Raw genomic sequence first — 13,642 nt, forward strand, 5'->3', positions numbered from 1 at the left:
AACACCCTCAATGGGTAAAGAAATACTATTCCAATTGTGACAGGTCCTGAGACAAAGTCTGATGAAATATTTACACAATAGAGAGGAACATTAACAAAGCCACACTCTACTCCCCTAATAAGAACACTCATTAGAAGAAGACTTTTCAGAAAAAGGAAACGTACTTGATAATAAAAGACTCTGAGAAGCTCCAGTGTCCCTTAAATTTTTATAGGCATAGGTCTGTCCGAATTACCAATGAGAGATATTGAACCCTTCGACATGAATGGTTCATAATTCTCAATCATAAAATCTGACTGGAATTTATTAGACCCAACAAATGTATTGTTTTCAGTACATGATCGTGACATTGTGCTCTTAGAAATAAGAACATTTGAAACAGGTCTCTCTTTATTATGATGCTGATTTTGCAATTTGTAACAATCAGAAATAACGTTTCCTTTCTTCTTGCAATAGGTACACGTAAGAAGAGATAAAGTGTTCTGATCAATCTTATCAGAAACTTGATTTCTAAAAGCTTTGCCAGATTGAAATATGAAAGGGATCGTAATAGGCTGATTTATACTTTTAACAGAAGACCGCTGAGTGGAAGACTTACTAACGAAAGAAACTTTATGAGCTAAGAAATATTCGTCAACAGTACGAGAAGCATTTTCTAATATTTCGGCTATTATATTCATCAAGATAAGTAATAACGTCACCATGGTCGCAGTTCTTGAACCATTCAAGTAATACGAGATGTCTGAGATTTTCGTAATCTTAATCAACTTTCTTGGCTAAGCACCACCTATCAAATAACTGCTCTTTTTCTCATACAAATTCGATATGAGTTTGTCCAGCTTTTTATAGTTCCTGAATTTTTGTCGATAATCCTCAGGGACTAATTCGAAACCCTTTAAGTAGCATTCCTTAACCAGAACATAACCAGCACTTTGCTGTACTGACAGGGAAGCTTAGATGTCTCGGGCTTCGCCAAAAAAATGCACACTGTAATAATAGAGTCCAATGCTCTCTTGTGAATTTCGAATTTTCAGCAATTTTTTCAAAATGAACAAATATATTTATCTACTTCTTTTTCCATAAAAGGGACATTAACCTAATGTTCTTAGTAACATCAAAACTTAAATTTGTATGTAAAGTGGGGATGTGCTTTTCACTTGCCAGCTCTAATTCTTGTAATCTAAATTGATATTCCCTTTATTCCTTTTCTCTTTCTCTCTGCAATTCTCTGTCTTCATTTTCGTTTTGCGTTTGCATTTTCATTAGTTTCTCTCATCTTTCTGTAATTGATTGTGTGTGTCTGTCTCCTCTTTCTCCAATGGCATTTTCCCCCTCCCCCTTCCTCAGTATCTAATTACATGTGCATTTGATTTTTCCTGTTATCTATCTGAAGCTCAAGCATTCATAACTGTAATTCCATCTTGTATTTTAATTTTAATTACTTTACCTTTATGTTAGAGTTTGATTTAGACTTACTAATCAAATCCAAAACATTCTTTTCCACCATATATTAGACGAATTTTTAAAGAAACCTTTGCTTCAGAAAGATAATATTTTCTGTCAAGCTGAAACAATTCATCATTTTTCAAGCAGTCTAACTGCTCCTGGGTAGGATTTGAAATAAAGAACTGCACCTTAGATGACATTGTATAAAGCTTGTTGATTTCACTAAAGATTTCTAAAATGTGAAATAATATTTGTGATTTTTAAAATTCAGAAACTAGGGAAAATGTAAATTTAAAAACAAAGTTATCTGAAATATTTTAGCGAAATTCGTATCCCAACGAGCGCCCAATTTTCTGTTATGATTCTATGCTCTTTAAATAAGTAACAGAAAAGCGTGAAATACAACAAGCTTTGTAAAATTTAAGAAATAATTTTTTTCCTTAAAATACAGAGTGAAAATGAGAAAAAAGAACTTACATGCAAAATAAATCCTAAAATAATCCAAGATTTACAGACACAAGTCCTAATAATTTAAAGTCCTGAATACAACTCAGTAAAATTCCTTCCTGAAGAGATACAAAGCTGAAGGCAATGACGTGTCTGTTATAGCTTATGGAGTGCTGATGTGTCCAGTCTTTTGTTGAATGACAGTAATATAATTCCAGGTTTGATTCCAGCATAAATTCTAGTGAATGTCTTTATCCAAGAATTTTATCCGAGCACTTTCGTATTTCCAGAGAAACAAATTGCTTGACTTCAATAATTTGAATAAAATAAACGTCAGTCCAAACTTGTCACAACATAATACAAATCCTAGATGTTAAAGTACAAATAGTAAAATGTTCACAGTAACAGTATGTATGGGTCTCTACTTGACTTCATATCACAATTAGCATTTTATAAAGAAACATTACCTAATGGAAAATAACCTTGTAGAATGATCTAATGAGCCTTGTTTACTTACAAGACAACAACCTCTAATATTCACTTCGGAAACTCCAAAACCCTGACCCATATCAACATATTTACTTGTTAGTTTACCTGAATAAAAATCCTGATATTAAGTTCATACACATAGAGAGTAACAACGCTATTATTAGTTGTTTACATAAAATGAAATAAACAAAATGCAAGAAAAAATCAGGTCAAGCAGAAATTAACTCAGTTTTGGATAAAGTCAAGTCCAGCATACAATGTAACTTTAAAACAGTATGTAACGAAATAAAAAAATTAAAACTAATAAACAAACAATTAAATTAAATACATATAACACCTATCTAGACACCTCTATTAATTACTTTTTATGAGACCAATGTTAACGCTTATACTTATAAACGGATGAATAGCATCAGGAACATTGATAACTATCGTGAGGCTAGACCTCCTATATTATAAATTTATTAATAATCGGAAAGGAGCTAAACCCATTAGAATATAAACTTTAAAAGACCTTTATAAACTTGAATGGTAATTGTCAGCAGCTCTGTTGTCCGAGGGAAATGTTTTACTGTTGTTTAAAGGAAGACCTGAATATGGGCAACTACTTTTTACTATTACCTGGGAATGATAAAGTTTAGGACTTCCAATCAAATACGCCCCTTGAAACCGGTCGTTGGAACAAGATCTAATGATTGTGATAAAAGTGACATCGGAGGTATGTTAAACAAATGATATCTGATGTATGTTTCTAAAACCGTTCTATTTTAAAGTTACAAACCTTATTTGCATTCAATAACCGAACACTTCTCAAACATCTTTACAAATTTGTTGCTGCAATACTGAATATAATATAATAAAATTTTTGTTATTTGTGGAAGCGGAAAATTGTCATGCTTCATAATGATATACTAGTTTGTCTCTTTTACAACTTTTGTACAATGCAAGATAGTTACTGTATTCTCCCTTAACAATGTTAAATTTATGTACTCAAATGACATGACATTACCTCCAAATGTTCATTCTTGCTCTGACTTTAAAGTTGACCAGTGACGTGATTTATATCTCCATAGGTTAGTGACGTCGCCTTATAATATTGTAGCAGTTGTTTTATTCTCATATGCCACTTTTGTGTAGCCTGAGATGTTCCTTTCTTTGATAAAAGTTTCTTTTTCTGTTTAGTAAACAGCGTCAATATCTGATGTATTCAATGACCGTCAAAGTGCATAGATGCCAGCTCAATTGACAAACAATGGAATCACTAATTTTGTTTGCGACTGCCTCTTGTACTAAATTGACAAACAATGGGATCACTCCTTGTTTTAGAGCGCCTCATGAATAAACTAAATTCATTTCCAAGATTTTAAATATATAAAGACTGCAAAGAATAATTGATATCACATTTCAATTACTAGTATGGTGAAAAGGAAGACTTCATTGTTGAAGATCAGTGTACCATATTAACGGGGAATTGAAACCTCAGCAGTCAAGCTGATTCATGCTGAATGGATAATTGCGTTTCAAGCAAGAATTTACGAAAGATGAGATCCAATTATTCGCCGTTTTAAGAAAGCTGGACGTGTTCAATTCAATAATTTCAGGATTATTTACATGGCAAATTTAGTGGGGTGTGAGCTTGAGCTAGTGTCAATATATACAATGTTTCATTGTTAATTGTGTTGTTCATTGGGATTGGAAATGTATGACACGTGATGTCACAAGGATTTAAACTATTCAACAACAGTTTCAGTGGAATTAAAACCCCAAATTTCAACATTCTTCAATGCAAATAAAGCTTGGAAGAAAAAATGATTTGTTTTCAAAATCTTACATTAACCGTGCTTTGAATAAAATCAAGATGTTAGGTTGAAACGACATTCAAATATTCAGTTTAGAATTAAGATATGCCACTTCTTAATTCTGTCCCCGAAGTCGCTCGTAATTCTGTCTTGTTCAAGAGTGCTCCAAAAGAAGTGATGTCATCATTCGACAAATCTAATAACAACGACACTCGTATAGGGCGGACAAATTGATTCTAGAGGGAATGAAGAGAGGCAGACCCGGTTCTTTTAAGTGGGTCTGAGAAGAAAACGCGTGCATTAGATGAAAATAAGACTCTGGAGAATATTAGTTATCAGCTGTTGCACTGGAATACTTTGAAGGGCAAGTATGGGCTGAAGACCACCCAGCAGTTGCCGATTTAAATATTAATTGGTAAGCATACGACACGGACTTGCAAAAATTAATGTACTTTAGAAATGCCTTGAGCGAAAATATGCTCAGAAATGCTTGGTCTAGTACTGTATAATATCAAACGCAAAATGATAAGAACATATTTAACAAGGATTATCTACTGTCTGCGACATAGCGTGGTGTTGGTTTCTTATGCTTGCAGCGCTGACGTCATCAAATCTTGTGTTACTGTTTTCGACTGAAATTAGTTGACCCACGGATGTCGCCCATCAACTTCGGATTAATTAGTACGCATCTGGAAAATGACAGGGTTTCTCACTTCGAAGGAGAAATTGCATGCCTCATAACGTGACAAAACATCGATGTTAGCACTTTTTAATGGCATCCAACGATGTTTAGGATCAATATATTTCAATATTCAATATCATTCAGATGATTTAGCATATGCAGTATTTTTTGCACTTAACAGTGGCATTGGGGCTTTAAGTCTTTGATTTAGGTTTTGTTATCAAACATATCCGTTTCTTTAAGTCAACGTCGCAACTTCAACATTGTAAGTCAGTGGTATGAAAGTTGATATTCATTGATATGACAAATATGCAGCAAGATAAAAGTAAGAGTTAAATAGCGTATCGTTCATTAACATTCCATTGTCGAGACTTGTCTTCCTTGGCGACTTTGTGTGGTTTTTCTTCATTATAGGATATTTTATACAGTATTTTATACAGTAATTTCAATATTTAATATAAATAGTATCTGTAAATTGTTTGTTTGTTTGTATTTTATTGTTTTGGCGGCGGGGGTATATATAAAAAGAATTCAAAAGTACCGCTGAAAGTTCCGCCATTACAAAATGTTGTGGTATATTCAATCTCTTGATATGTTTTTAGCATTTTCAGTAAACAGAGACAATGTGTAACCATCACTTTAGGGACATGCCTAAAGTCTGATTGAAATCGATTGTATTATGTATCAAATCGCCTGAGTGAAACGGACATTTAATTGCAGTTGCTTAAATACGAGTACTTACTCCCTAAATTAAATTTGCTCCACCTATCACAAATTGCCGTCAATTACATTTTTATCAAAAGTGAGACTTCAAAAGAATTGAACCTTTTTATGCACAAGATCTAATATAATTGTTACATTATTTCGTTCGAAAAGACACAAAAATGATTGACTGACTGGGTATGCTTACGGTGGGACTCATGGCATAAAGAGATTGATTTTGAAGACAACTATACCCCACAGATCGCGTTCGATTGGCATGCGATGATAGCGTTCAAAGAATATATAACTTCAAAAAAAGTTTTTAAAAGAAGTAACTGAAAACTTTTCAGCTGATAGTCATATAGGCATCAACTGAATAAAGCTGCCACTAGCTTTACGGCATAAAACGAAAATATCTATCGCACGGTATTTTGCACAAATGAAAGACTAACAATAAATAAAAAAGACTGAGTGTGTGAAGTCATGATTTTTAACTTGGAAAGCCCTAGATTTCAAATTGTGTAATTGTTTAAAAATTGTAATACAAATTGACAGCCTAATAGTGTACAAACCTACTCTCTACAGACTCTTGTAAAATTAAAATCTTCCCTATTAGTATCGATCCAGTTTTGATCTCTGAAATTCGTATGATGGTTTGGTGTTTTTCATACATATGATAATCTCTATGCTAGTGTATGTTATGATTATCGAAGCATTGATCATTCGTGTCGATAAGACTATTTGATCTGCATGTCTTTGAACTCGACTTTGAAAAGTGGTTATTGATAGATATGTCGCATTAAAATAAAAGATGCTCTTCCATAAAAACTGATTCATGTAATATTCACACAGAACGCACAAACTGACGTATTGGTTATTTGTTGCGGCTTAATCCCAATATTTTTATTTAAAAATTGCACTTACCTGCATAAAGGTATAGCAGCAAGAAAACAATACAGTAATAGCTGTATTCTTAACAGACCTATCTAGGACAAAAACCTACAAAACCACCATGATTAAACTAAACGCAGAAAATAAACCAAAATTGTTGAACAAAGATGAAATTTACTATGTCCGAAAGGACGTGTATAAAAAAGATCACGTGTCACTTCGAAATCTTACTCATATTTAAAACCTAGAGAACAATTCTGAGAAACATTGATATAAGTTCTTATTTACTACTTCTAACACCAGACTATAAGCTAGTTCTGATATGTTGGTAACGCTACAATGACAACGTCATTTGCTCATTTTAACATATAACGGCTAAGAATATTTTTAAAGGAAAATTGCCTTTCCTTTTCTATTGGTGTATTTCCAATAGCGACTACTGTGTCCTTATAGACAGTGTAAGCATATAAAAAAACGTAGGACGGTATCACTATTGTGAATCTTGTGTAATGTTTTTGTCCTCAATACACATTTTATACAAAGGATTTTACATGTACCAAAAAAATAATAATTCTGAACTGAATAATATCTGAATCAGCCCATTACTATTTGTAAAACCCAGGATGAAAGACTTGAATTTGCGATTTGATTTTGCAGCTGTAAGTAAACTGAGCATACTTTCTTTTTATTTTTTAAATATATTTTATATAATCATTCAGATATAATTACTTGAAATTCAACGGGTCTATATTTCTAAAGGAAAGATAGAAAGTGATCCATTGTATTTAACACACAGTTTCTTTTGTGATTACTTGTTTGCATTTTGATTTAAACAGTGCCCTTTTCTGATGTGAATATGAGCGGATGTACAATGTACGATGAAATAACAGTGTTGATAGTACAGTGGTCTCCGTATCTATTAAATACAATCTTCAGGTACAATACTTGCGTTACCAATTACAATATAAATCTTTCTTGATGTGTAAATTAAAGAATTCGGTTAATGATATGTGGATCATTCCTTTACACAAATAAACCCAGATCCAACCAGATGAATTTCATGGACATATTCGATCAAATGTTTCATGTACACATAAATATATTCTAGTAAATATATCAAATTAACAGAGTAGTTTGGAACCATACCTCTTTGCGTCAACTTTAGATTTAGCTACCATAATAAACATTTGGAAGGAACAAAAAAAAGCAAATAAATACATACTTTATCAATACCTCATATTATGTTCTATTACATGATAACTATCCTGTGTGTAGCTTTATTGAATGTACTTTATTTCTACTGACAGGGACTTAGTTTTACTGTTACAATGATAATTCAAAGGTATATCGTGTGCAGAACCAATAGCCAATCAATACCGATAGACTCCGTGACGAATTGATTTCGATACGGTTAAATTTGTTAACAGTGGCAAAAGATAGTTCGCTTCGACCGCATTGGTTGCATGCCTCAAGTAATTAATGCCTTTTAAGAAAGGTGACTCTGGAATATTCTTTGCGAACATAAACCATTGGCACAGATTTGTCAAATAGTGTTGCATAAAAATATAGTGACTAGATTTATTGTGTTGTGATCAGCGCTCTTGTAATACTGCTATTCTTAACCAAAGAATATATCCAACACTAACTGGCTGATATATTGAAAGCCTATCAAGTGTATATTCCATAAAGGAGGCATCAGCAATTCCAAAACCCAAAACTTTTCATAAGTTCCAAGACTAGGTGCTTAATTGTATAGTACAATATTGTTATAACGTCATAAGGAATAATGTGATTTAGTGTATATAGATTACTACAACTGTGTTTAAAGACCGACCGGAAATTGCAACACTATCCAGTACTTGCGTGTGAACTTCAAAATGCATAGATCAAACTTTATGGCATCATTTTTTTGGCTTTTGTATATACTTTTGGTTGCAAAATCATCACTATGTACGGTAAGTAAATTCTTATTATAAAATATATTTCTGTTGACAACAAGTTCTAACAAATGAAACAATAACTGAATTTTACATATCTTCGATTAATTGTAACCTTTCTGATCATTTTAATGAAATGAAATGTTAAATGAAATGGTTAAATCCACAATGTAATACACGTTGTTTGTATTTACAGTTTCTTTACAATCAACTATAAAACGACTGCCACAATACATCATAAGACTATAAATATTAATCATGATGGCAAATATTCGTGAGAATTCAGAAAAAATGCACATGTCCATCAAGAGGAAACAAAAGAAATGTTAGAACTGTTTGCATTCAAAGTAATGTTCCAAAGAACTTTAAAAAAAATGGACTACAGCCTCAATGACGTTAATCATACGTTCCATTAATAATACTGTAAAATACATAAACCAATTACAGATTTCCTAAAATATTATGTCTAAAAATAATTGTATTTAAATTATTAGTATCCCAATATTTCTAAGGATCTTTAAATTTTGTTCAGTAAGATTAATCAACTTAGATCAATGGACTTTGATTACATGTGGTCATTATAAAATAAATTACCCACCAATGTAAAAATTTCAACATTACATATTGCACACAGGATTGTCAACCGTACAGCTACCTATCATGAATATTTTGATCATGTCTCGTATGCAATGTAAACATTTATATCTTGACTTAGATAAAATACTTTTATACTTCAATAAACACTTGCATGTGTTGCGTGTGTGTGTGTGTGTGTGTGTGTGTGCGAGGGAGAGAGATCTGGATTTTTAACGTAGCTTTAACAATTTTAGTCATATCGCTTCGACGTCTGCAATGTGGCAGTTTATCAAGCAGTGGGGCATCATGTCGCCGACATGTAACATCATGTCCCATCCACTCACATTATCCTGATACAAGGCCGACCAGTCCTAACACTAACCCCTTAATGCTGAGAGCCAAGCGAGACAGCTGCTTGTACCATTTTATTATTTTTTGTATGTCTCGGCCAGGGCTCGAACCAGCGTCCTCCCGCATCCGAGGCGGACGCTCTAACCACTTAAGCCAAAGATCGGTGTCCTTGAAACGAAAATGGATTGGCTTTCTGCATAATTGTTTTTTCCTGCCTTGCAAGTCTATATTATAGAAGATTCTTGTGCAAGTATATGAGTCAGCACTGATTCGTAACCGTAGCAAACACAATTTTGAGTTGACGCCCATTATGGGTGATACATTTCTTAAGGCGTTATCCATTTATATTAAGAAACATGTCAGTAAATAAGCAGAATTAGTGATAAAAAAAAATTACTGCGTACTTTGTAATTAGTGACACATGGTATGCCCAAAACATGATTATAATTGAAAAATCATGTTCTCTACTTACTGGCGATGATCGTACCGTGGCCTGTCTCATTGATTGCCAAATAAAGGTTATCTTCAGTTCACGGTGTATATGTTTCTGAACTCCACTAACAAGCGATATGCCCATCCAGATTCATCAGAACCACATACGCTATTGGATTTCGGGATGGATTCTAACAGGCGTTCGCTGCTACCTTAGCCACCTGAGTAGATTAACTAAACGAAATACTTCACGTTTCTTTCTCCCACAATGAGGACGGGAGGATTGTATTTTGTACATACAATAGCTGTTTGCAAGTTTCTCATTTAAACAAAGAAACATCTTTACTTGTTTACTGAGCTGAATAGCAAGCTTTAATTTAGACCGAAGACTATCGTACATTAAATTTCGGGCAAAAAACATGATTCAATGTACCCTACTGTGGGATTCACACTAAATCGTAATGAATATTAGGGATCAGACTTGTGCGATGTTGGATTATGTCACTTAAAAAAATAATATATTTTTACATAGAAACGGCTCAAGCAATCCAAAACCACAAACATATGATGGTTGCTGTGAATTATATATGCTACTCTTAATGGAATATCCCATGAAAAGAGACATGAAACTAAAAGGAATAGAAACTCGAACCCTGCTACTGAATGCCCCTAAAACAATGAATGAATACTTAATAATTGATAAATTTAGAGAGGCTGAATATAATAGTAGTTTCGTACATAAAGTGTATGTTGGTGTATCAAGTTCTGCATTTTCAGACATGACACATGATTCACATAATATATCTGTTAATGGTTTCAAATATGACACATGATTCACATAATATATCTGTTAATGGTTTCAAATATGACACATGATTCACATAATATATATGTTAATGGTTTCAAATATGACACATGATTCACATAATATATCTGTTAATGGTTTCAAATATGACACAATGATTCACATAATATATCTGTTAATGGTTTCAAATATGACACATGATTCACATAATATATCTGTTAATGGTTTCAAATATGACACTTGATTCACATAATATATCTGTTAATGGTTTCAAATATGACACAATGATTCCTACAGAACATCTGTATCCAGAACAAAGAGTAGGAACGGACGATTTAACGAAGTTCTTTAATCACAAACTATTCTCCAATATGTTGTGTACGTTTTGCCCGATATGTTTCTTTTAAATGAGAGCAATGGCGTTTATTAACAAATAAACAAGTATTTTTTCTTGTTGTTTTAATAAGAGACAGAAGTCAACGTACGTTCAAAGTTCAGTCTGTCCCTCAGTTCACAGCACTATAAAATAATTAGGTAACATGAGATTCAATATTGAATACGTTATAATGTAATGATCACTTGTTACTGAGCTGCGCAGTATGCGTTCATTTCAAAAGCAGACATTTTTAATTTTTGTGAAGTGCAAGTCCATGGCTGGGCCCACACTGCTTATAGTGGGTGACCTTGGTTGGGTGGGTGACCCACCCTGCCTACAGTGGTTTACCATCCTTGGGTAGGAGACCCACACTGCCTACGGTGGATTTCCTTCTTTGGGTAGAGGACCCAAACTACTTACTTAGGTTGTATTGGTAGAGGAACCACACAGCTTACAGTGAGTTACCTTCCTTAGATATGGAACTCACACTACTTGAAGTGGATACATTCCTTGGGTATGGGACCACACTGCTTTAAGGGTTACCTTTCTTTGGTACAAGATCCACACTACTTACAGTGGGTTATCTTCTTTGGGTATGGGATCCACACTGCTTACAGTCGTTACCTTCCTTGGGTAAGGGACACTGCTTACAGTGGGTGATTCCCTTGGGTATGAGACCCACACAGCTTACATTGGGTACCTTCCTTGGGTAGGAAAATACTGTCACATCTCAGTAAATATGGCTGTAAAATAAACACAATTTATACTGCATTTGCTGCAATATTTTCTCTATAATACATTTAGTAAAGCATTCAAAGATTTCGTCAAATACTTAGGATAATGTTAGCAATTATTTGCTTGCATTGAATCTGTCCGCGTGGGTTTGAGTCTTGGTCTTGGACTGTGTGGTTATATGAGAAAGCTTGTCAGTCGCTTTCTGTGGGTGCTTGGTTCTTACCAGGGTTTTACCTGGTTCTTCTTCCACCAGTTCTAATGACCGCCATATGTATATGCGCCGAGAAATGGTGTTAAATCCAGAACAACAATAACAACAACAACAACAACAAAAAACTTGCAGTAAAGAAGCGCAGGCTGAATATGTTACACTGTAGGATCTTATAGACATCATTTTATAATGATGTCGTTACAGTGAAGCGCAGCTCATCCGTTCTAAGCAGGCTGGTTCTTTTCCACTATTTAATTTATTTAAATAAGATATATGAATAGGTTCCAGTCAATGCTTGTGTACTAGTGCGCAGATGGGATGTTCTAAGGTTCAGGTGGCCCAGAGGTCAAGACAGTTTTATGGCTGCGATATATTCTAAAAGAATGTGAGCTGTAAGCGACGTCGACTGTGCAGTGATGTGCAAACTATTAACAGGTACAACGCTGCATTTTAGAAACTTATATATATGAAGGAAGAAGGATGATAAATCTGGATTGATCTTTATACAAACGTGCAACTCAGTGGATAGACTCCCATTAGAGTTCATTTTATTACGAAGTCACTACGTTTCAGAATAATATATTAAATTTATTTTGAAATCTGGAGTGCGAACTACAAAATTAAAGCAACAGTAATCTATATTTAATTGTAGAATGCGAATGCTTTTTCATCATAGACTTTTGTCGTACGCCCAAATATTATAAACAGTCTCCCTCTTATTTCACCTGATTACATAAATATGTAATTATGCGGTTATTAAAGGATACATAAATGCTGAGACGTGTCCATAGAAGATCAAATTAGTTAAAGTACAGTTACATTGTATTGGACACAGATCTGTGTTCAAGCTTTACATTTCTAAAAATATAAATTAGTCGTTTCATAGCATCTGTATCACCTAACGTACTTTTTGTACTAATCGAATGCTTCTTTAAAACTCGCAATCAAAGTAAAGCAAAGTGCATAAATTATGATACCTTGAAATGATTCAATTACTGGTGAATATATGATACAGCGAAAAGACTCGAAATTACCTGCCATAAGTCAAACAGTTTTTCTTTTATTTACTTTTATTTTTAATTGGGTTTTTTTTGGTTTTTTTTTAATTGTTTTCTTTTGTTGTTTTTTTTTCTGGCATAAAAACTTGTAAATAATTGAAGAAAACGATAACAAAAAGAATGAATCTAAGAACCCTGCCCATCCTTAAAGATTAATATTTGGAGATAGGTGTTTAGTTATGACATCAAGTATTTAGCTACTAAAATCAATGAAGTAAGTATATCTCATCGGCTTGCAAAAGAATAATCGAACATAATTCATTATTATTTACTTTATAACTGTTCTTTGACCCTATTAACGTGTAAATGTTTACAACCCTTTCTGAGATCTATTGAAAATGGAGAAATGACAAATAATAGACAATTGTGTTCTCCTGCAGAGGATGTTACCCTGCTTTATCGACATTGTTAGGAAGTTATGTAGCCCGATCACCGATAATAACTTGATTTTCTTTCTCCACAGAGGCTTATCGGGACCGATAGTATGTCAAGGAGCACGATATTGGTAGAGAGAGAGAGAGAGAGAGAGAGAGAGAGAGAGAGAGAGAGGGTAGGGAGGGAGAGTGCGTGTGTGTGTGTGTGTCAAAAGACGCTGGAACATAGCCGTAGATACAGGTATTCATGCATAATAGACACGTTTCTCTGGCGACCCAGTAAATAAGGTCTCGTCTAAGTCACACAGTCAAGAATCCATAAAATACCAAA

Source organism: Sinohyriopsis cumingii, chromosome 5 (genome assembly GCF_028554795.1).
Source record: "Sinohyriopsis cumingii isolate HCF-2022 chromosome 5, ASM2855479v2, whole genome shotgun sequence".
NCBI classification, from domain to species: Eukaryota; Metazoa; Mollusca; class Bivalvia; order Unionida; family Unionidae; genus Sinohyriopsis; species Sinohyriopsis cumingii.